Source organism: Lissotriton vulgaris, chromosome 6 (assembly GCF_964263255.1).
Source record: "Lissotriton vulgaris chromosome 6, aLisVul1.2, whole genome shotgun sequence".
Taxonomy (NCBI): domain Eukaryota; kingdom Metazoa; phylum Chordata; class Amphibia; order Caudata; family Salamandridae; genus Lissotriton; species Lissotriton vulgaris.
This window is the reverse complement of record NC_141694.1, coordinates 270,189,821-270,212,171: the sequence shown is the minus strand read 5'-3', so window position 1 is coordinate 270,212,171 and position 22,351 is coordinate 270,189,821. Positions and strand designations below refer to the sequence as shown.

The 22,351-nt window shown below is 44.8% G+C and overlaps 1 protein-coding gene across 3 annotated transcripts in view; it reads left to right on the top strand.

Moving 5' to 3' along the window:
• KCNS3 (potassium voltage-gated channel modifier subfamily S member 3) overlaps nt 1-22,351 on the top strand; it is a 492,233-nt gene that overhangs the window by 136,422 nt on the left and 333,460 nt on the right. For all 3 annotated transcript variants that reach the window (XM_086926296.1, XM_086926297.1, XM_086926295.1), the window contains exon 2: nt 16,796-17,037. The gene's annotated coding sequence lies outside the window, so the exon portion shown is untranslated. The remainder of the gene's footprint in view (nt 1-16,795; nt 17,038-22,351) is intronic.

The window sequence follows — 22,351 nt, the reverse complement described above, 5'->3', positions numbered from 1 at the left end:
TCAGTGTTGGGCGCATATATACATCCCAGCACCACGTGTCTCCCATCTACTAAACCATGTAATAGAACATATCTGCCATTACTATCTATTTTTTGTTCCAACATTGTAAATGGAACCGTATTCCTCACCCATATCGCCGCCCCCCTCGAGAAAGCTGAATATTTGGTAGCAAATAATTGCTTCCGCCATTTCTTTTGTAGTTTAGTCGCTTCGTCCCCAGCAAAGTGCGTCTCCTTTAAACATGCAATTGAGACTCTCCTCCTAGTAAGTTGAGCCAAGACCCTGTGCCTCTTATGGATAGAGCCCAGCCCACGCACATTCCATGTACAAAGAGTACATGCATTAGGAGACGTCGCCATAGGAACAACATCGAGTAGGGGTAGAACCCGTGGTGAAGGCCCCATTGCAGAATATAGTGAGGGATGTGAGCACATAAATCCCCATTAACACCCTAATGTGAGGTTCCCCTTGCAGAACTATTGAGGACCAAACCAAAACTAACAGCCCCACATGGGCAACAAATGTTTTTTAAAAACACGCACTTGCTCGTGGGTGAAGGCCATGTCTGCCCTAGAACAAACAACCCTGCTTAGCATCAGAACTGTGCCCCAGGAAGCTTGTGCACCCAGGGCCGTATCGGCAAGTCTTAACATCAAGGCCCCACATAATAATAATAGACAGTTTATAAAGCGCCTGGTAACAACTTCCCGGTGTGTCCCCCGCTATGAGGAAGAGGTAGACACTTTAGCATAGACTGCCCGCCCCGACGTGCCCCTATAGCCTATACAGATGAGTTTTCAGTAATGCTCTAAACTTGACTTCCGCGCTCTCTAGTCTCATCTCCAGAGGGAGCTTATTCCAACTGCGGGCAGCCATTACACCAAAGGAGCGCCCTCCCATTCTTGATTTATTAGCCCGCGGGACCACCAACTGACCCGAGCCTCCCGAGCGAAGAGCCCTGGAGGGTTCATATCTGCACACTAGGTTATCCAAATAAGAAGGGGCCCTCTTCCATACAATACGATGGCACATCAGGAGGCATTTATATTGGACTCTTTTCTTAACCGGCAGCCAGTGCAGGGTGTCCAGAGCCAGACTGGAGGCTGCTCTCCTAGGTCGTCTCAGAAACAGACGTGCGGCCGAATTTTGTAGGACTTGTAATCGCCCCAAACTTTTCTCGGTGGCCCCCAGGAATAGCACATTCCCATAGTCCATCCGGGAAGTAACCAGCGCCTGAATCAAGGTCCGTCTGGCTGGCAGGGGGAGTAGGGCCAGCGTTTTATTCAGTGTTTTCAGAACACCAAAGCATTTACCGACTAGTCATCGGATATGTCCCTCATAAGACAGGGTGGGATTAACCCACACCCCTAGGTTTTTTGCTTCCTCACATGGTACCAGGGTGGGACCCAGACATGGCGGCCACCACTCTGATGACCAACTAAGACTATCTCCACCCACTATCAACACCTCCGTTTTAGAGCCATTCAATTTTAAGCAGTGGGAGTCCATCTAATTAGCCAGAGCCTGCATACAGGCCTTAAAGTTGGATGCTGTCATTGCAGGGGCTTGGGACAGAGATAGCAGCAGTTGGGTGTCGTCGGCGTATGATACTAATTCCACTCTATACGCCTGAACGATCCTGGCCATAGGGGCCATATATAGGTTAAATAAGGTGGGGCTCAGGGCAGAGCCCTGAGGCACCCCCTGGTCCAGTGCCATTTCAAAAGAGCGGGCAGACCCCATTTGGACTTGGAAGAAACGGTCCGTGAGGAATGACTTTAGCCATCCCAATGCGAAAGAAAGCAACCTGGCTGCACTCAAATATGTCAATTGTTCAATAATACTACAGATGAAGATGTCGTCATCTATGTTATCCGTTGCGTGCCACAAGGAAAAGGGTCCTGCAAACCCTTTGTCGTTACATGCAAGAGAATACCAGACGTGAGTCGAAGTAGCCTTGTGCCATCCCAAGGCAGCCCGGGTTACGCCACCATCGCTAAGACACTGCAGCAAGATAGAGTGTGCTACAGTGTCAAAAGCGGCACTGAGATCAAGCATCACCAGTGCCATGGTGTGCCCAGCATCCGCTCCCTGTCTTAACGTTTCAGTGGCTCTCAGAAGGGCCGTCTCCGTCGAGAAGCCTGCCCGGAAGCCCGACTGAGAGGAGTGAAGAATCTCAGCCCTCTCCAGGTGATCCACCAGTTGACGATTTACGACCTTCTCTGCCACTTTGGCCGAATAGGGAAACAGAGATATAGGTCTCAGATTTTCAAGAACCTCCATACCCACATTCAGCTTTTTCCTGATTGGCAGGACAATAGCCTTCTTCCAATCTGCCGGGAGCTGTTGGGAGTGGAAGGAAACGTGAAGCACCTGCCTAAGCAGGGGTTCAAGTACCTCAAAACCCTCAGCCAGCACCCTGGGAGGCGCAGGGTTGCGCGGGGAGCCTGATTTTACACTGCAGCAGATACTGCGAAGGTCTTCCGACGGGGGGATACCGAAGTGCTCCAATCTCACCGTCAACCCTCCCCGCCCCAGTGGTTCTATAAACTCAAGGCCACTAGCAGGTTGTTCAGAAAAGGAAGCATAGATATTCTTGACTTTCCCAGCAAAGAATTTAGCCACCCGGTTACACTCTGCCACCGAATCGGTAGACGGGGCGTTTAGGGTCGGTACCTGGGATATTTCTTTAAAAATTTTAAATAACTCCTTCGCAGAGTGCTCTGCCTCTTCTATCCGAGTGTGGTAATATGCGGCCTTGGCCCCTCGCACTTGCCTTTGATATTTCCTCATAGCTGGCTTGTAGCCATCCTTACTCCCAGAGCAGGACATCAGGCACTGTTGTATTCTTTACCACCACAAGGCAACCCCATCAAATGTCAAAAGGCGTTCGCCATCTGCGCCGTGATTGAGGGAAATAGTGGTTGGCTAGTGTCCGACTCTGAACACACTGTGTTAGTGTCCGATATGAGTTCCACCTGGTTGATGGTCTGATCATCATTGGCTGCCAAGGCAGCCACCGTGAGTAGCCCATTTTCTTGACTAGTGCTGACTTGTTCCAAGGTTGGGGCTAGAGTCGAGGAGATCCGCCCAAGGTCACGCCCCGCCCCATGCAAGACCGCCGCCTGCCGTGCTGAGGCTGTGCTCGGATGGGTCGGCAAAAGCGGTTCCTGAGAGAGATCCAGTGCAAGAGTGACCTTGACCCATTCTGCCTCCTCATCAGAAGTCTCAAAGAAGTATGATTTTTGATTATAGATCACCTTTAGGGTGCCGGAAAGAGCAGGGCATACTTCAGACCGCGGTGTCGTGCAAACTTTTCTTTACTTTCAGAAATGTCGCTCTAGCCCTCTGGACCGCTGGTGTGAAATCTGGGTAGATTGAGACAGTTACATTTTCAAATTTCACTGGCGCATTCTCTCGGGCAGCCCTCAGAACGGTGTCACAAACCCTGTAGTTCAGAATGAGCGCTATCAGCGGTCGGGGGGCGCACCCGTCCGGGGCGGCCCAGGCGGCACTAGGTGTGCTCTCTCCACACTGTAAAGAGGGTTAAGTCCCGTTGTGGCCACCTTGTCTCTGAGCCAGTCTTCCACAAACTGTGTGGGATTGGACCCCTTGCTGCGCTCCAGAATGCCCAAAATACGAACATCATTACAACGGGTCCTCCCTTCCGCGTCCTCCACCCTATCCTGCAGTCCACAGAGCTGGCGCTTGAAGTCCTCGAGGTGCGTGGAGTGTAGCGTTTGTTGTGGGATAAGACCGTCTAAGGCTAGCTTGTTCGATTTGACCTTTTCAGCCAGCTTTTTGTGGTCGGCTTGCAGAAGAGTGAGGCCAGTTGACATCTTGTCCATACGAGTTTCCAGCACCATCCTGGAATCCCGGATTTCTTTTAGTAACAATTTAGCAGCATGTGGATCCACTCCCTTGGGTGGATAACCTCGTTATCCGAAGTGTTGAAGGGGTCACCAGTGGTAGAAGATTGCGTTGCGCTGTCTGTCGTGGCATCCGCTGGCTTGGTTTTGGGGTGCCTCTCCGGGCTCTCCCTTGTCACTGCTCCAGGTTGTCCAAGCATGAGGGGTACCGAGCCATCGCCCCAGGCTGTATATATGACTAGTATTGTCCTCTCTAGCCAGGTGAGTCACGGGCCAGCAGTGTAGGCCGCACCCAACGGTATAGAAGGGTTGACGCGCCGGTAAATGGTGCGTCCGAATGACAGGCCACTCACGGCAAAGCCAGCGGCGACGTCTCGAACGGAAGCAATGAAGGATCTATGGAATGTGTAATGTGCCACCCGCAGCGATATCTGGTCTCCTCACCACCACAGACACCGTGCTTCCCTGGGTTGGCAACTCCGCCTTGTTGGGGGAACAGTGTGGTGTTCAGCGGCAGTCTCGCAAGGAGGCATCTGAGACTCGGCACAGAGTGGCGCCGTCGCATCCGAGGTGTAGAGGAACGCGCTCCATGCCCCCAGTCAGTAACACCTATGTGCGCAGGGCTATGCCAACCTGGAGCAGTGGCATTGGACTCCCCACCGGAGAAAAAAGGGGAAAAAGTCTGTGCAGTTCGGCAAACGGCATTGTATGCCTCCCTCTGCGCTCCCACTAAAATACATGCCTTTCCACCGGGCTGGATGCAACCAGGGGCGCCCGATCCCCACGCACATGTGGCTGATTCGTAGCTCCGCCCTGAGTTCACCGCCTCCGATGGCCGCACAGTGTTTCTGGCAAATTCGGTGAATTTCTGGGGTGTTGTAGACTCAGCCGGTCGCCTGCATACTCTGCTAGTGTTCCGCCGCATGTGGGGTCAAAAGCAACCAAAGGTGTGCCAGGATTTATAGGATATTCGGCATAGTGTCGCGGCGGGAGACGGAGCTCGCTTAGCTAATGTCTTTCATGCCGGGCAGCCGGCCACGCCCCCGTGACATGGCAGTCATAAGGAGGGACTAACAAGCCTTTAGACCAATCGGAAGGTAGCATTTAGGATGGATAAAGACAAAAGTCAATGAAAAAGAGATGGGAGAGGGCTGGGCTTCCCTCGCTTAGTCATCTACCATAGATTAACCCCAGAGCAGTGCTTGTGCGCTGGCTCAGCGCTCGACCTAAAAGCACTGAAAGTCGGGGAGTCAATAGATGGGTGTGAACTAAAGCGAGTTTTGAAGTAATCAACCAACTGATATTCCCAAACAGCTCATCCCCTGTACTTGTAAGGTCTTATGTACTGTCTGCCACTGACAACCTGGGGGTGTACCTGTGGGCAACATCCCACCTGTCACTGGAGCTGCATGTTTGACTCTGGGAGTAGTCCCTACCCTCCTTCTACGATACCAATTTAGGTCTCTCCTATAGCAAGGACCATAAAATGGGTGGAGATCCAAAACACAGCATGCTTTTTCTTTACATCCCAGCTGATGATACCAGGGGGGGTTCCTGTTTTCCAGGTTAATCATTTGCTGCCTTCCATGGGTGTCTGTGGTGGTGTACTTCCAGGTTGCTCAGGCGTGCCTTCCTGTTTTTTCTGTAGGCGCGTTGGGGTAGGCCCTGTAAGTTCTATGCTGGCTTCTCCTCTTGTGCTTTTTAGTCCCAGACCTGGCTGGCATGGGGGGTATCAGAGGCATGTGGGTCTCTTGATCGCATATATGGTTGATGTCTGTCAGGGTTCTGGGACTTGCGTCTTCTGGCCCTGGTGTGTGACATGCCTGTTCTTTGGCCTTTTTCATTCCCTGACCCGTTGATTGTTTCTTTGTCTATACTGTTTTTTCTGGTGCCAGTGGTCGGTTGCCAGGAAATCTCAGATACAATGTTTTGTACCAGATAAAGGAAGTTGCAGGAGCTTTGTGTGGCTTGGGGTGCAGGTGAGGCCCATGGCAGGTAAATAGTTGAGTGTTCATCTGTATCTAGGGGCAGGACTTCTGGGTCATGGAAGACAGAGAAAAATATGAGGGTATGCATGCGACATATTGGGTGCTATAACTCTTCGTGGTTTTGGTTATCCTGCTGTCGGTTAGTTTGGTCATCGATTTCTTCCTAAGTACCTTTGGTATTTTTCTCCTATTTAGTCCCTCTGTTTTTTCTCTCTTAGACTGAGGTTTTGTCAGATTTGCTCCTGCTCTCGCCCTGCCGCCTGTGTTCTTTTGGGATGCTTCTTGGAGATTTTCTTTCCTCAAAGTCTCTTCTGGATGTTCATATTGCTCTTTTTTCTGAGATGATTGATACCTCCAGCTGCTCAACTCTACAAACTATTCCCTGGCTTAGGTGTACTGTTTTCTTTTTCCAGTGAGGGGCGAGTGTCTCATTTAAAGCTTGTTTCTGATTTATTGTCATATTCAAAATCATAGCAGCACTAAGCAAACCTACCTTTATTTCCCATGGTGTCTACTCCAGTCTCACTGTGACTGGCATTAAAAACCTGTGCTCCTCAAACTATGTACCTCAACCAGATGCCCAGTTAGTATCTGTGTGGTCTTTTGTCTGGTCCCTCTTCCACCTCGGGAACATTGTTTGTACCCTGGATTCATTGCAGAAATGTTGGAAAGTTGTACATTATTCAGAAACATGCATTATGAACAGTGTGGTGCAGAATCTTAATCTACAAACAAATTCACATGTACACTGACATGATGCTATTGCTTTTAAATAATTTTGATATGACCTATTAAAGTCCTTTTTCATGACTAATTCTAACTAGGTCTCAGTTAGGCCTCAATGCCATCTTGTTCAAAATGGATTTCTCATCATGCGTTCTATATATTATTTCTGCTGCACGTAGGCAAATCATGTTTGTTAAGTTCAAATTGACGTTGTTCTCGAAGAAGGCGCTCTAGCATGGGCTCAGTATTGTATCTTTTCCACAGGGACCTTCCACTCGCATGTGGTATTGCATTCATTCACAATGGTTCAAAGTTGTCTAAGTAACTAGATTGTTCTGATACCTCTGGATGATATTAGGCCAGAGGGGGCAGAATCAATATTCTTGTGGTGGGTTAGTATTTAAATTGTATGGTTTGGCATTTTGAATGTTAGTGCTCTGATTTATTGAAAATGTTTTTCTATACTCACACCATGATGATTCTGCACTTACAGTGTTTGTTTTTGAAAATAATTTCTTATACTAATGCTCCAATTTGAGGTTGAGCCTTTGACCTTTTCCATGTTAGTAGGGATGCTGATCGATTTGTTGTTGATTTTGCTGGACATTTTGGACTTAGTATTCTCCCCAGATTTTGTCACTTTCCTGTACTGATGGCCTTTATGGCAATTGATTTCTATGTAACCAAGCAGTTTCTGCACTTAATTATCCAGTATTGCATCTTTTTCAATTTTTGTAATAATTCTTCATACATTTCTTAATCTGCCTTAGAACTCACTTATTGAGTCAGTCCTTTCTTATTTCATATTTTGATATTCTTAATTCGCACCTTATCTTGGGACACATTGCCTCATGAAAGTGAGGTTAACACTGTCCCCTATCCACCCAACCAGTGGGTGTGCTTTTGAAGTGTAAGATTTTAGGGTCACAGCTAACCCACTGTTGCAAAATGCAACAGGCTGCTGACACTACAGTACTGTAAGGATTAAATGTGCAGAAGCACGGACATGCTCAACACAGAGAAACAGTCTGATATAATTTAGTCTAAGGTTTCAGGATTAGAGGCATCTCATTTCTGTGGCCCTTTTAGCAGATCTCGAAGGCACAGAAAATCCCAAACGTTTGCAAATTTAGACCAGGTAGAAAAACACACAACATCACATTCAAGACCTGCGCCACTTTCTCCAGGACAGGGCCTATACTCCCCCAACATATGCGGCCAACAAGATCATGGTATTTAAAGGAACCTGCAACACCAGCAGCAGAAACATCACCTTAATGCCCAACAGCAAGAGTTGAAGACAATCTTCTTCAGACAACATGTTGTGGATCGCTGTGCCTTATTACCTTCATAGAAATGCAAAATAGAGAAATATTCTACATAGTTCAGTGGTGTAGTAGAATTCTGTTGATGAATCCGTTTCAGGTTGTCAGGCATCAGTACACAGAACAGCTTCATCGCCACTGTGTAATGGTCCATGTCATGGACTTTTGGGGCCTCCATTGTTTCAGCCAAAAGCACTAAGCATCATGGGACTTATAGTTTCACTTTTGAAATTATAAGTTTTATTCTGTTAGTCGTTCCCTACTAAATGTTGGTAGTGAAAAACGGTCAATTTAATGACATGGGGCCAGTTGACCCCAATGCCTCAGGGGATCCCAGATCATGCCATGACTCACTGCAGGAGTGAAACATCAATCAATCAATCAAGCATTTGTAAAGCACAGCAAACCACCTGTGAGGGGCTTGAGGCGCTGGAGCTGTTGGCATGGAGGTTTGATCATTCAAACAACCAGGTCTTTAGTTACTTTCTGAAATACTGGAGCGATTAAGTGGTCCTGAGGCACAGGGGGAGGTTGTTCCAAGAATTTTCCGCTAGGTGCGTGGAGCGTCCTCTCCTCCGGTGTTGGCTTGGTGGATCTGTGTGTTTCTGCAACAGAGAAGGAGGCTGATCGCAGGTGTCTGGCCGGTCGTTGGAAGGTCAAGCATTTGTTGATGTATATTGGTCCTTCGTTGTGCAAGGCCTTCTAGACGTGGGTCAGCATCTTGAACTTGCATCTCTTCTGACTCAAAAACCAGTGTAGTTTCTTGAGATGGGGTGTGATGTGGGTCCTTCTGGATAGGTTGAGTATCAGTCTTGCTGCTGAGTTCTGTATTGTCTGGAGTCTTTTCAGGAGGTGGGCAGTTATTCCTACGTAGAGTGTGTTCCCATAGTCCTGTCTGTTCGTGATGAGGGCCTGCGTGACGGTCCTTCTGGTGTTAACCGGGAGATAACTGCGGAGCATGTGAAGAGTCTGGAAGCAGGTGGGTGAGACTATGTTGACTTGTTTATTTATGGATAGCTTGCTATCCAGGATGATGCAGAGGGAGTGTGCTGAGCTCCGCAGGCCACAGTGTATAGTTCCATGGTGAGGCGTTGTTCCCAAAGATGAGGACCTTGTCTTGTCCATGGTGAGTTTGTGATAGTTGTTCTTCATCCAGTTCATGAGGTTCATCATGCATCTGTGGAAGTTAGCTTTTATGGTGGAAGGGTAATCGGAAAGTGGGAGGGAGACAGAGATGATGAACTGTGTGTCATCGGGGTAGGAGATGATGTTGAGTCTGGTGTCATCCAGGAGGTTGGTGGTGTTAGCTTTTCTGGGGTTGTCGAGGTGGAAGTTGAGGTCCCCTAGGAAGATGTGGAGCTTGGATTGTGAGCGGGGCAATGAGTTTTGGGATTGCGTTGCAGAAGTCGGGGCTTGGTCCTGGAGGTCTGTAGGCGGAGGTGCCTCTTATTGTGCTTTTTGTCTGTGTGGAGTTGAAATCTGAGGTGTTCCATTACTGGTGTTGGGTCACCAGGAGAGGTCATGCAGCAGATTGTGTCCCTTTAGATGATAGAGATTCCCCCTCAGTATGTGTTGGTTCGGTCTTGGTATGTTATCTTGCAGCGCTCTGGGATGGTGATGGTGAACTCTGGAGCAGAGGTGGTGTTTATCCAGGTTTCTGTGAAGGAAGAGATTGTGTCCCAAATCTCAGTGGCGTGTTTGCTGAGTGAACGTGCTTAGATAACGATGCACTAGAGTTGTGTTGTTGTGATCTCGATCGACGTAGCGGATGGTGTCGTTGGTTGCTACAGTGCTGAAGGTGGAGCAGCAGTGTCAGCAGGAGAATGGCCTTCTGCTGGTGCACGGGGAAGTGCGACAGCAGTGGTTGGTGGTGCATCCAGGGTCCAGGGCTTGAAGGTCAGCAGTGGTGTATATTCTTGGGGTGGAAGGGCCAGGGGTCCTGGCATTGGGCTCGGTCCAGACACGGATGGGCTTAGACTGTCTTGTCTTTGACGTGCCTTTGGCGCGGCTGCGCAGTGGCCTCCATTAGTACTCCACTGAAGTGGGAGGGGCTAGCAGGGAGGGCAGGGAGAAGGAAAGCAGCAGGAGCAGGAAAGTGATAGGAGGGGTAGTGACTACCAGCGAGCCAAAAACTAATTTGACCAAAAACCAGAGGAAGTAAAAAAACTGAACAACAACCAAAACAAAACCAAAGGAAGCACATAAACTGAACAAAATCAAAGGAAGTAAATAAGCAGAGATCATCACTGAATGATTACCAAAATTACCAATTGCCAGTTATCAAATTTGAATTACTGAAGTCGCCAGGCAGCAATCACCCAACAGCAGGACCGTGTCAGTGCCCTCGTGGCTTGAGTAGCTGGGCTGCAGCAGCTGGGGGAGCGGTGCACTAGACCGGGAGGTCAAGGACTACATCCATGGCTGGACTGACCGTACCGTGCATCGGGCATTTCCCCGGTAGGCTGAAAGGTTGGGGACCGGTTTTGAAGCAGGGGGGCAGTTTTATTACTGGGGACCTGTTTTGCAGCACAGCTGCAATATCGGCCCCCAGTAATAAAAGCAGCAAGCAAGCGTTTCCAGCCACCCAGTGCCAGGTAGGGGCTGATCCGATAAAATTGCCAGGGCTGCTTTGACTTCCCCATCTAGCCCTGGATACATGCACAGGAATCAGCACTTTCTGCCCAGCCAGTTCGAGTACGAGACTTAGTGCACTTTTTTCAGGTCACGAGTTCCAATTTCAGACATACTGGGCAAGTCACATGCAAAGCAGAGTTCGCCTTCGACCACAAATGGTCCCGGGTATCAGCTTTCACCCAAAAAGACACCATGTCATGCTGCCTGCCGTCCAAGACACAGGAACATTGGCAACTCAGTCCTTCCCACTTTATAGGCTCATGTGTGTTATTTATTTATAGTTCAATTCTGTTTCTTAGATGTCTCGAGTAGGGTGCTTCAGGCAGAAGCCATTAGGTGTTAGGAATTCCTAGAAAAAGGTGCGACTTCATGCACCACAGAGCACAAAGCCTGCTTAACACAAAACAGCCTATTTTACTCCCGTTGCTCTACTGTTAGTCCCAGCCAGTCAAAGAGCTTTTTGAAGCACGCCATTCGCTTGATACAGGCCTGTCGAGGGACAGGCATTGCGCCCAAAATGGCTACTCAACACAAATCAACACATATGACAGATATACATAGCTCTGTGCATTTCTGCGACGGTTAAAAGCATTTCAGCCTCTGTTCTCAAGTTAGGTGCAGGTAGCACGTCTAACTTCATCAGTGCCATCAATACAGACATGTTAAAAAAGTGTCATCTAGCATCACAGAGACCCTGAAATAGTCCGCTGTCAGTGTGTGCCGCAAAGAAGCGTACGAAATGTTCATCACGCACAGGAGGCGTCAGACAACTCTTAGCTTATGAGCTGCACGGCCCCCAGGAGACCACGAGGCCGGACAACCATCACTGAACACTGTTCATTGATTATTTATAATGTGCTCGACGCTATCTTTAGCTATACGGGCATTTTATGATGCGTCGTGTGGGAAGCGTGTGAGATAAGCGCGCCATTCCATGCTCCCTCTTGAAGTGTTATCTATTATTTATTTATGGATACTAGCATAAAAATGTTATGCAAAATTACACTGTATTAAGGAGGCCATTATGTTTGAAGAACTGACATTGTTTAAATACTTTAAACACTTTCTTACAATTGCCTCTTGCATCAACAGATCAGTTTATTGTTGTGACGTGTATGTATGACATTTTAAAACCCCTTAATTATATATTATGTTTGTATACGCGCTTTTTTTATTTTGCCAGATTTTTTTCATGAAAACGTGGCCACACACAATGTGTCTTTTTCGATTGGTGGATTGAACCTGGGGTTCTCCGCTAATTACAAAACATGCTTTTATGACATGTAGGTACTTAGTTATATGTGTTTAGAGTTGTAGTTTTCTATGGGATATTGGCACGTGTCACTCAATGGCTCTTTCCGGTATTACCTATTTTGAATTGCTATTTAGCAATGATACAGGTAGACCCTATCAGGAGCAGACCTCGGAGTATGAATAGGTAGGCCCTGAAGCAGAGTTCTTACTATGGGGCCTATTAAGATGAAGTCCGCCCGTCATCCTAGCCGGGATTGGGACTGCCCGCCATAAGGGCGTGGGTCCCGTGGGGGGTATTAGGATGTGCCTGCCACAGTGGTGGACACATCCTGCATTTTTAGCATTGTGGCGGGCGGTACTCTCAGCACCGCCCGGCACAATGCTAAATATGCATTACAGCATTTGCATAGACAAAGCGGCAGCAGGCACCGCAAATGAAGGGGGGTACCACAGGTACCCCCCCCCCCGTGTGCACCTCCCACCTCTCCTTCACTCTGGGGGCCCGCCGCAGAAAGGCATCACAAGAAGCCCATCATAATATGTCTGGCGGTGTCTTAAAGACACCGCCACCATATTAAACCTTTTCTGCCCCGGTCACAAGGCTACCGGGGCGGTAAAGCGGCAGACGGTCTTTCCATCCGCCGCGGTTGCCCCGCCATCCTAATATGGCAGGGGGGAATTTAGGTGCGGATGGCGGGCGGATTGCCCCGCCAGGCTGGCGGTGGTTACCGCCAGCCTGGCGGGTTCAATCCCCCCGCCATCCTAATGAGCCCCTATGTCCAACATGTTCATGTTCAGAACTTTGAGTGAATCTTCAATCCTCTCCAGAGAAGAACCCTCAGTGAGCCTGGATAGGTCCATGGGCATACATCAGAGTGAATCTGGATATTATGGACCTGTGTTGCAATACAGATGGTCAAGTCCTCAGGTATTCATTCTGGAAGACAGCGCACCGTATGTCAGTTCAGGATAGTTTTAGTATGCACCTCTTTTCGAAAATGTCTTACAGACCACTTTAACTAAATGTAATTTGAATGTATGTGATCAATGCATAGAGTTTTCTCAATTTCACATATATCAAAATAATTGTGTACTATAGGTATTTGTAAGAGCTGATGGATGCCATTTATTTGTAGTCCTTTGAAAGGATTTCACGCTTCCCCCCTCAGCGACAAAGGGCTTCAGTTCCCAGAATGAGTGAGGCGGCAAATGAAGCTCTCAGAGCTGTATTACACTGGGACTGTCTGATTGATGGGACTGGATTTTGTACTCTGTGTACATCCTTGGGGGTCTAGCTAAAATTGAGTGGGTTTCCCAGCGCTATATCTGACGTCGCTTCCCCTAGCACGCATATGCAGAGCTTCAGGGAGAGGATGGCAAGTGACTGAGAAAGGACCCCAGGTTCAAAAGCGCAGGAGCACCCTTGCACTGCTGGAATGCAGGGTCCAGTATTATGCCCCATGTCCTCTACACCATCCTATGTTAAGAGCACTCTAAACAATCTATTGTTCTTGCCCTGAAAGAGTGTTTATCCCAGTCATGCCTCGTGTATTACACCGCCTTCCTAAATGACTAACATTTTAACTGTATCTTTGGGGTTAATGATAATGATATACACAATCACACGATCGCTGTAAGACAATGGTACATAAGCACACACACAGTGGCACTGCCCTTCCTGACAGTGTCTGCCCTGGCAGAGCTTGTGTTGGCAACCCCCAAACTAATATTGCCTGCTTTCACTGCACACCGACATAAGACAGGGCCTGCTCTCATATGGACCACTGTGGAAAACAACACTGGGTGTGGGCTCCCAACAGTAAGGCCAAGCCGCTGACTAACTAGAAAACTATACAATTGCCAATACTGTAATCCTCGGTATACCTCCTCTGATTCTCTAACATTAGACTTAAACTAAATGTGAGAGAGAGCAAGACTTATATAGTTCGGTCTGAATAAATCACTTTTTATTAATACATTTTTGTTCATTTGTTGGTTATATTTCACCAATTTCTACAATTAACATACAAAAAACAATTTTGTGGTAAAAACAACTAGGCTATCACAAATTCATACTCAGCTCCCATCCTCTGTTGATCAACAATTCACTATCCATTCTTGCACTGTCACACATACAGAACTATCAAACTTTATTTGCAATTCAATATACACTGGTACATCTAATCGTCACAATAGACAACAATATTTCTGTTTAAATTTTTTTTTTAGTGATGATATAGGTTTTGAAAATGTTATGGTGTGATGATAACGGTCTACACGTTTCAAATCTAGTTGTTTTTACCACGAAATTGTTTTTTGGCAATTGTATAGTTTTCTACTCATATGTACCACACCATCTCTGTCCATCCCAGAAGTGCAGACACTGATGATGGACACCAGGACACAGCACACCTTGACACTGCATGCTCTAAGATGGCCTATCCTGACGTGGTTCACACCAACACTATAAGAACCTCACAGCGCAGACCCGGACACCGGTAACATTGATACTGTTGAGAGGCGACTCATTCCCTTGCCTGCTACAATGACAAAGACCACTTATCCTTCGGTCTGTCTTGATTTCATAATATAACTAGCTTTTAAGCATACATTGTTTACATATTTTTTTCATTAGTGCTGTTAAATCAAATAAAGAAGCATATGAACCACACAACAATACATTTAAAATCCGGCCAATGAAGTGCTGCAGTCTCTTTTAGAGTTCATCCTACTAGTCAGGCAGTACAGGATTGTGTGTGACATGCTCCCATTTTCCTCTGACCAGGAAAGTTGGATTACATTTTGTCCAAGTTTCTCTAAATGTCTCAGTTTTACTAATTACAACTGAGATAGATCAAGCATAGGTATCTGGATATGTGGATTCCTTCCGGTGTCGAGCAAGGTGCAGGGGAATGTTAGCAAAGACAAAATTCGATTTAAGTGTTGTTGTCATCCCCATCATTATTAGTTGAGTGTCAGATGTTACTGACAGTCCAGCAGCTGTGAATATTTTTACCAAGACTAAGGGGCTGATTACGATGGAGGTCGGACTGCACATCAGTGGCAGTTCGACCGCCGAGAGGCCTTCGGTCCAACCGTCTCATTACACTGCAGGTGGTCGGACCCTAATCGGTTGGGGGGAGACTGCCACCTCTGACTGTATCATCTGATCTAGTGTAGGTGGTCGGTTTTGCAATCTAGAATGAAGGCAGTGCCGTGGCAGGCACTGCCGTTTGGATTACGATATCCCTTTCTGACAGCCTTTTCATATTGGAAAGATCGCAATGAAAAGGCTGTCGTAAACGGATTTTGCCCCGTCCGTCATGGGCCACTGTAAAGTGGCCCAGGGGTGCATATAGTGCTCCCATGCACCCCATGGTGAATTGCACATGGTGCATGGATGTGCAGATAGTGCTCCTTTATGCACGGCTTGTGCTACAGCTCTTTTCCTGGGTCGCAGCACAAACTGTAGTGTGAAGGAGAAGTTGCGACCGCCAGCCTGGCGGTTGCTTTGTAATGCGGCAGTCAGACCGTCGACTGCTTGTCGGGCGGTCTACTGACCATTTCGATAGTGGTCGGCAGTCCAACCGGACGCTATCCTAATCCGGCCCTAAATTCCAGTAGAATCTAATCTCTGGACAGCTTGGAAGCTTGTGTACATGGTACGGATAGTGAATCTCACACCTAATGCAAACAGCTGGTAAATCTGGCCTCCATTTACTAATCCTTTTCTAGGTAATATGGAAGTCATATAAATTATGATAACGTTGAATTGTCAGTTTGGTAATGGATGTAATATAATAACCAACATCAACAAGTGATTAAACCTCCACTTTGTTATGTCCTTGCCCAGCCACGGTACGCTCTTTGTGGCCGTGGCCCTACTTGCCAGCTGGTCATAGAGGTCACCCTTGAACACTTGATCTAAAGAACTTATTTTGGTGGTAGCAGAAGTCATTAACATGAAAAATATTTTTGGCAAAGAATCTTGTTGTAGGTTAGTCCTAATCAAGCTAAAACATTTTAAGCAAGCCTTCAACAATTAGTTGATATAGACATTTTAAACTTGAATGTAACCAAATAGAATGATTATGCATCTTGAAGGTGTCTGGCGATAAAGTATTATTCCATAGTGGTTGATTAACATGTAGTGTTATAATTTACACACATTTGAAGATATCTTTCTAGACGTAGACGAATATATTGACAGTCTTAGATTTTGCATGTCTTAAATCTCGTTTAGGATTAGAAAACTAAAATTAGTATAACGTTGGTGGGTTAGTAAAGTACACATCTACAAATGAGAAGATGTTTGATACCGCTTGTATTATCTTGGTTAAGTGTTTGGGTAGTGCTGCTTGATAATAAAATGAGAGGTCCGAAAACACCCACTGTCCTTTTTCCAAGGGAAGTTGGAGTAATTGAGGTACTCACTTAGGTATTTTAAGTTGGAGTAATTGAGGTACTCACTTAGGTATTTTAAGCTGGAGTAATTGAAGTACTCACTTAGGTATTTTAAGGCCCCGTAAATACACTGGGATGGATTTTTTTCACTTTTTTAAAACATTATTTTTTAAAACCACTGGAAGGTATATCAAGAGTGTTTGAAACAGATATAGTAGTTTGGGTATAGAATCTGGTTGGTACACCTAATTAAGACAAAAGTTGCTACCATTTATTAAGGCATCAAGGTGTTTAATTCAAGAAAAGTAAATAATGGTTCTCAGGTTATTCTAATTGGTTGACAACTTTATACACAGAGATATTTATTTTTAAAACTAAATAACCATCATGTGGAGCCACTTAGCCTATGGGCAAACGTTGTGTTATATCTTTGTTAAATTTATAATCCGAGTCCTTGTCAAAAAACAACATTATCAATTTTTGAAATGGCAAAAATAGGACCAGAAGTAATTACTAGAATATCATCAGCATATGTGAGCACTTTCCTTTTGGTTGTAGGTAAAACTAATAGAGAAATATCTTTTCCACTCACCAGAAGCATCAAAAAGGACTACGAATAAACAGCAAAGCGATCAGAAGACAGAGGGCATCCTTTCCAGGTGCCACATGTGCCAAGGAGTTGCCATTGATATAAACTACAACCTTCATGGCATCCATTTGATAATAGCTGGTGGACACCGAAAGGAGAATATGATCATCCAGAGGAATGGCCACTTCCAATTCCTTCTCAGCAATAATGGATATAAGGGACCTTCAATATTTTTCTATTAATGCAAGGTTTGTATGACAGGTTGTATCTATGGCAGGGATAACCCCGTTTTGCCTATATGTTACAAATTGCATGATCATTTTCTTATTTCTCAATGTAGTCTGAACATAGAAGTGAAATAGGATGGTTGGAATTAAGTTGTGAGGGAGGAAGACCACAGCGAGATTCATAGATACGGGCGGTTGTCTCTACGTGAAAGATTTTTTTGATTAGTTGAAGAAAAGAAGGTGCAGTTTTATTGGCTATGATTGGTTATAATTCGCAGAGTATGGCATTGATAGCAGATGCTTTGCCCAGCAGGACTGTAGGAGCAGCCCCTGTAGTTCATCTAATCGTACTGGGGCAGTTATTAATTCATTTAGGCATTTGTTAGGGTTATCAGAGAAACCTGTTGTTAATGCATGAAAGCTGCAACAATTGTTGGCGAGATAGAGCATCCCATTGTGAATTGTAATCTCAGGTCTGATTAGCAAGCAGTGAGCCTGCTTTGTCCCCATGATCGAACTGGAAATATCTAAGGAATGGAAGCTGCTAATCAGTGTTTTAGTATGGAGTGATCTGATTTAAGAGAGAATAAGAGCACACTCACCCCACAATTAAGCTTTTTTTAACCTTTTATAGAAAAACTGAAGTTAGTCTTAGATCATGGTATTTAGTAAATGGCAGCCTTTATTTGGACCAGACAAAGGGCATGTGTATAGTTCTTGTGTATCTGTTTGATACTTATAATTAACCATCAGTTTCCTGTATACGATAGGCAGTACGAAGAAAGGATCAAATATCAAAATAGCAGTTCTCTTAATGGATGGTGTTTTAGAAGTGACATAGTATAAGTTAGCAGTTTGGCATGATGAAAACATGTGTGATCTTTCTAAGCCACTCTTGTCTCTTGTAATTTTGAGTATGCAAGCTCATGCTTAATTTCATATTGTTTGTATCATAAATTTAGACCCCTGACATAACGGGTAGATGTTTTCACAAAATTAAGTGTGGCTAGGTACCTTTGGTAAAGCATTAGACCTACTAAGAGAACTGTCAAATTGTTGCCCCATTTCATCCCACTTCCCACTTCCGACCTCCGCCAATCTTTCCTCCTTACCCAGTCCTCTCCCTCTTTCCCATATTGACCCATCCCTTTTCCATTGCATCCCACCCGCTCATCCCCACCCCTCTCCCAGTTTGTCCTGGTTTGCCGGTTTGAAGTAGGTGCTGTCATTCTCTTTAATATCGGTGTGTTAATAAGCATCATAAAAGGGGGGATAGTCGTGAATAACTTGACCCCAATGCCATGAACATAAAGTGAAAGATAATGAAACAAAGGGGAGACGGAGGAAGAATGCATTGAGTTAGCTTCATTTGAGATGTTTGCAAAAATATATCATACATTTATATTTTTGCACTGGGCTGTGGAAAATCTTAATTGTTCAGGGCCAGTTGATCGTCATCAAAGAGCCAGTCACAAGCACTGCCAGGATAGCAAGAACCCTCAGTTCGGAAATCAGCTTCCTCATTGATGTTTGGCTGTTTACCAGGCTAAGTCTGGGCGACTGAGAATGAGTAATCACCTTAGATGGTGATTCATCTCTTTTCTTTAAGTAGCATCAGTACTTTTCCATTAAAGAGCTAGTCATGGTGCAAAGGCTTGCTCTGACTTCTTGGTTTACAATGTCCTCAGGGGATTGATATGATGAATGCACCATTATTGGTTTCTACATCAAGCTGGAGTTCCTCCTGTACTAATTTACTGACCCATGGAAAGAAGGTAGCCTTGTGTTCCCCTTCTACAACTTCTTTAATTCCTACAATCCTAAGGTTAGAGCATTGCAATCTGTTCTACAGCACCTCACCTGTCCAGGTTGAGGCTTTGAATTGCTTCTCATTATTTTTCACATTTTTTTGCTGGTCCTCATGAGTTAGTGATTCCAAAGTTTTCTTCCAAGACTCAGTGCTTTCAAAGAAACAACAAGTGTAGACAGACTGCAGTCTACTGCCACTTCTACCCATCCTTTATGCTGGTGGGCCAGAGCCGACAGGACTTTATTAATTAGTCCTAGGCAACATTTTAATTACTCCTGATTAATCATAGTGATTTGTGTAAGTTTGTGGTACTCATGTGATGCAGAATTACTGTAAATTACGTTATTATGTTGGTTTGCGTAATATGGGGCAAAATGCTTCCCACAAAAGCACAGGTCCAGAGCATGAGCAGCTGCTGCTGAATGCGTTCTGTTGCATTTAGCACTATTTTCGTAGCACCAAATGCATCATATGGCCCATTTGGGGCATGAGGGTGCATTTCTGCAGTAAGAGTATTTTACTAACTGCAGGGTTACACTCCTCGCGTGTTCTGCATAATTTTGCAGTAAATTAGTGTCATTACACTACAGAAAGTAATCCTCCACTAATGATTCTTCTTCTCCATCCTCACGTTCAAGGTGTTTAGTGGCTCCAAAAATATTGATGCCAATGCCATCTTCGGTATTAATGAGATAATTGACACCAGCATTGACTTTGAGAAACTGGAGTCACATCAGTGAAGCACAAAATGCAAAATCTGCAGAGGAAGCAAAATACCAAAAGATTATACCCAAACAATTGCGCCATCACACTTCCTAGAATATTAATGGGCAAAATAAGGACCATCATTCCTCCGCAACTCATGCCAGTTGGAGCCTTCCACAATCACTGATATTACTGTCGTAGGAGAGCCATGACAGGAGGACAAATTCAATCAACCACATCTATCTGACTTGTCCATCAGATTCCCATCCGAAGGGGTAAAACAGAGCTAAGCTGGTATTAGCTAAGTCTAGAGTGTACGATACACAATCTATACGTACATAACAAATCAACTAATACAGTTATCCTATTTTGCAGGCTCAAAATTACCAAATGCAACCCACACCTTGAACATATAGGAAGGCAAACTGCTGATCAAAGCTGGGCTGATCAGTTGTCAGATGCTAGCTTTATCTTCAGAATCTCTAGAATTGAGCAACAACGAGTCTCTACATTTTATAAATCTATGAAGAGAAAAATAGGTTGCTCTTACTGCCAATTAGAGCCATCTGAACATCTATGATCTAACCATTCCATGAATGGCGCAAAGCCAAAACTCCTCTGGGCCTCTACAGATTTTTTTGCTTCTTTATCATGATAACATTATATATACAAATATAAAGAGACACAAGTAAAGAGGTATAGAAGGCAAATAGGAACTCCTACTAAGCTGTTCCATTTCCCTAATGCTTCAACACCATAGGCCACCCTTAGGGCCAGATGTATGACCATTCTGCTTTGCTGGGTCATAAATTGCGAATTTTTGCTACTCGCAAAATAGAATGTACTAATGTATGTCAGACACATAGATAATGAAAATTAAAAAATCTACCACACTTTGTGGCATATTCTTTATTTGTTGTGCAGTCTGCCAACACACAGTGAGGGAAGTCCATGTCCCAGTGGAGAACTGTCCACCATATCTAAAGATTCCTGCCAGTTTAGTGGACCTAGTGAATTTTAAAGCGTATCTGCCTAAAAAGCTGAAAAGCTTTTGGCGACAATGTATTACTGCCGGCCATTCGCCATGTGGCCATTCGCCATGTGATAGCCTTTTTGGTTTTTCAGAAAGAATCCTCAAAAGCGGAGGTTTACATCTGCAGCTCAGAAAGGAATAACCGCGACTCACAGAGAATTTCCTTGCTGCACGTGATGACCATTGCTGAATTTTCCGGCCAAGTGTCTGCCATGCCCTTAAAATAAAATAGCACAGTAAGATACCCTCTTGGTCTACTCTTTGAGAAATAATATTGACGAGTCCAGACTTTAAAATTTAAATGGACGAATTATATCTCTGCTTTAGAAAGACAACAAATGGATAACTAAGCTTGGAGTAGTGAAACTGTGCACAGTTCACACAATGATGGTGAAATAGAAGACATTCTTTACATTTTTTGATAACAACTGAGATGAGGAAGGGACAAATGTTAAACACAGGCTTAGCAGTCGAAACATAAACACTGTTTTTAAGAAATGCGAACGTGTGGGAACTGCACGTATTAGAATGTGGAAATGAACAAGATTAGAATTGAGAAGTGGAAAAGAAGCCACGTTGTTGTTGTTAGAGGAAAAAACTTGTTCACCAGAAATATTTCAGGTAATGGGAAAAGCAAACTGGTGTGTGGCAGGGTATCTACTACTATTAGGGACAGAGTGCACAGAGGCCAGGCCCAAGATGCAGGGACAGCTCTGGAGGCTCGGTGGACTACAGAAATCTGTGTTTGACCTCACGGTCACAGGTTCGAATCTCTACTAAGCCTTTTGAGGTCTATTAAATGAGTACCATTGCGCTAGCTAACTATAAACATCTGTTATGCAGCACTAATGTACCCTAATGGTGAAACTGAAGTTTAGAAATACATATCATGGTATGTTACGTGAAAATACACCACATTATCTATAGTTTTTATTTTTTTTATTTTTTTATTTATGATGACGGAACTCATAAGAGATCCACATAACAGTTTATCAGAAAAGAAAAACAACTATAATTACATAAGTGAATAAAAATATTAATACAATGTTAAAAAACATTTAAAAAAAGAAAACAATTTAAAACAAAACATTTCATTTGGGGGATTAAACATGGCTGCAATAAAATCATAAGCAGTGAAAATACCCAACTGAAAGCACAAAGGTTTTAACCATTTGCGCCTGTGTACCATAAGGGTTGGACAAACAAAAACGACATGGTATAAATCCTGGGAATATAGTTTACAAAAATCGCAAATATCAATACCACCATGCCATTTAGACAAAAGGCAGTTCAATGGGAGTAAATCATATCTTAACAAAATAATAAATCGCCTAACTGCATGGGGAAGATTCCAACCTAAATATGGCTGAAGTTTTTTAATTTCACACGAGTTACCAAAAGGAAACATTCCTCGCTTGACTTTACGGGTCCTACTATCTACTCTAAAGCTCAACTCCCAAGACGTGGTCTTTAAGGATAACTTTAGTTGGGCAGTTGATGATGAGAAAAGACTTTGTTCATCTAACTGTAATAGAGTAATTGCCTGTCTGAAGTTCCTTACAATAGAGGAATAGACATTATAGGTACCCAGCAACTCATTCTTTATTTGGAACCTCAGAGTGCCTGGCTTTCCTTCAGCTATATTATAAACCCAACGCACCACACTCGCAACTGCCTGAGACCGTGCACTGCGCAGGCCAAATTCTTGTCTTAACGAAGACGTAGAACTTGCAGTATTTACTGAGGCTAAATTACGTAGAATTCTTCCTTCAATAGAATCTAAAAAA